This window comes from Microcaecilia unicolor, unplaced genomic scaffold (assembly GCF_901765095.1).
Source record: "Microcaecilia unicolor unplaced genomic scaffold, aMicUni1.1, whole genome shotgun sequence".
Taxonomy (NCBI): domain Eukaryota; kingdom Metazoa; phylum Chordata; class Amphibia; order Gymnophiona; family Siphonopidae; genus Microcaecilia; species Microcaecilia unicolor.
This window is the reverse complement of record NW_021963914.1, coordinates 449,900-452,859: the sequence shown is the minus strand read 5'-3', so window position 1 is coordinate 452,859 and position 2,960 is coordinate 449,900.

The window sequence follows — 2,960 nt, the reverse complement described above, 5'->3', positions numbered from 1 at the left end:
TAAGTGCTCTTAAGTTGTGATCTTAAGTTAAGTGCTCTTAGATTTAAGTGCTCTTAAGTTAAGTGCTCTTATGTTGAGCTCTCTCAAGCTAAGTGCTCTTAAGTTTAAGTGCTCGTTCCCTCGTTCGTTTTACACCTCCTTTTTCGCTCTTTCCCATTCCCTTGTTCAGTTAAGTGCTCTTAAGTTAAGTGCTCTTAAGTTGAGCTCTCACAATTTTGGGACTTCTATACCTCCTTTTTCACTCTTTCTCATTCCCTCGTTCCTTCTATACCTCCTTTTTCACTCTTTCTCGTTCCCTTGTTCCTTCTACACCTCCTTTTTCCCTCTTTCTCGTTCCCTCGTTCCTTCTATACCTCCTTTTTCACTCTTTCTCGTTCCCTCGTTCCTTCTACACCTCCTTTATCGCTCTTTCTCGTTCCCTCGTTCCTTCTACACCTCCTTTTTCCCTCTTTCTCGTTCCCTCTTTCCTTCTACACCTCCTTTTCCCCTCTTTCTTGTTTCCTCGTTCCTTCTATACCTCGTTTTTCACTCTTTCTCGTTCCCTTGTTCAGTTAAGTGCTCTTAAGTTAAGTGCTGTTAGATTTAAGTGCTCTTAAGTTAAGTGCTCTTAAGTTGAGCTCTCACAATTTTGGGACTTCTATACCTCCTTTTTCCCTCTTTCTCGTTCCCTCGTTTCTTCTACACCTTCTTTTTCCCTCTTTCTAGTTCCCTCGTTCCTTCTACACCTCCTTTTTCCCTCTTTCTCGTTCCCTTGTTCCTTCTATACCTCCTTTTTCCCCCTTTCTCGTTCCCTCGTTCCTTCTATACCTCCTTTATCGCTCTTTCTCGTTCCCTCGTTCCTTCTACACCTCCTTTTTCCCTCTTTCTCGTTCCCTCGTTCCTTCTACACCTCCTTTTTCCCTCTTTCTCGTTCCCTCGTTCTTTCTATTCCTCCTTAAGTTAAGTGCTCTTAAGTTTAAGTGCTCGTTCCCTCGTTCCTTCTACACCTCCTTTTTCGCTCTTTCTCGTTCCCTTGTTCAGTTAAGTGCTCTTAAGTTAAGTGCTCTTAAGTTAAGTGCTGTTAGATTTAAGTGCTCTTAAGTTAAGTGCTCTTAAGTTGTGATCTTAAGTTAAGTGCTCTTAGATTTAAGTGCTCTTAAGTTAAGTGCTCATGTTGAGCTCTCTCAAGCTAAGTGCTCTTAAGTTTAAGTGCTCGTTCCCTCGTTCGTTTTACACCTCCTTTTTCGCTCTTTCCCATTCCCTTGTTCAGTTAAGTGCTCTTAAGTTAAGTGCTCTTAAGTTGAGCTCTCACAATTTTGGGACTTCTATACCTCCTTTTTCCCTCTTTCTCGTTCCCTAGTTCCTTCTACACCTCCTTTTTCACTCTTTCTCGTTCCCTCGGTCCTTCTGCACCTCCTTTTTCCCTCTTTCTCATTCCCTCGTTCCTTCTATACCTCCTTTTTCACTCTTTCTCGTTCCCTTGTTCCTTCTACACCTCCTTTTTCCCTCTTTCTCGTTCCCTCGTTCCTTCTATACCTCCTTTTTCACTCTCTCGTTCCCTTGTTTCTTCTACACCTCCTTTTTCCCTCTTTCTCGTTCCCTCTTTCCTTCTACACCTCCTTTTTCCCTCTTTCTCGTTCCCTTGTTCCTTCTATACCTCCTTTTTCCCTCTTTCTCGTTCCCTCGTTCCATCTATACCTCCTTTATCGCTCTTTCTCGTTCCCTCGTTCCTTCTACACCTCCTTTATCGCTCTTTCTCGTTCCCTCGTTCCTTCTACACCTCCTTTTTCCCTCTTTCTCGTTCCCTCTTTCCTTCTACACCTCCTTTTCCCCTCTTTCTTGTTCCCTCGTTCCTTCTATACCTCGTTTTTCACTCTTTCTCGTTCCCTTGTTCAGTTAAGTGCTCTTAAGTTAAGTGCTCTTAGATTTAAGTGCTCTTAAGTTAAGTGCTCTTAGGTTGAGCTCTTTCAAATTAAGTGCTCTTAAGTTAAGTGCTCTTAGGTTGAGCTATCTCAAGTTAAGTGCTCTTAAGTTAAGTGCTCTTAGGTTGAGCTCTCTCAAGTTAAGTGCTCTCACAATTTTGGGACTTCTACACCTCCTTTTTCGCTCTTTCTCGTTCCCTTGTTCAGTTAAGTGCTCTTAAGTTAAGTGCTCTTAGGTTAAGTGCTCTTAAGTTGTGATCTTAAGTGCTCTTAGATTTAAGTGCTCTTAAGTTAAGTGCTCTTATGTTGAGCTCTCTCAAGCTAAGTGCTCTTAAGTTTAAGTGCTCGTTCCCTCGTTCCTTTTACACCTCCTTTTTCGCTCTTTCTCGTTCCCTTGTTCAGTTAAGTGCTCTTAAGTTAAGTGCTGTTAGATTTAAGTGCTCTTAAGTTAAGTGCTCTTAAGTTGAGCTCTCACAATTTTGGGACTTCTATACCTCCTTTTTCCCTCTTTCTCGTTCCCTCGTTCCTTCTACACCTCCTTTTTCCCTCTTTCTCGTTCCCTCGTTCTTTCTATTTCTCCTTAAGTTAAGTGCTCTTAAGTTTAAGTGCTCGTTCCCTCGTTCCTTCTACACCTCCTTTTTCGCTCTTTCTCGTTCCCTTGTTCAGTTAAGTGCTCTTAAGTTAAGTGCTCTTAGGTTAAGTGCTCTTAAGTTGTGATCTTAAGTTAAGTGCTCTTAGATTTAAGTGGTCTTAAGTTAAGTGCTCTTATGTTGAGCTCTCTCAAGCTACGTGCTCTTAAGTTTAAGTGCTCGTTCCCTCGTTCCTTTTACACCTCCTTTTTCGCTCTTTCTCGTTCCCTTGTTCAGTTAAGTGCTCTTAAGTTAAGTGCTCTTAAGTTGAGCTCTCACAATTTTGGGACTTCTATACCTCCTTTTTCCCTCTTTCTCGTTCCCTCGTTTCTTCTACACCTCCTTTTTCCCTCTTTCTCGTTCCCTCGTTTCTTCTACACCTCCTTTTTCCCTCTTTCTCGTTCCCTCGTTCTTTCTATTCCTCCTTAAT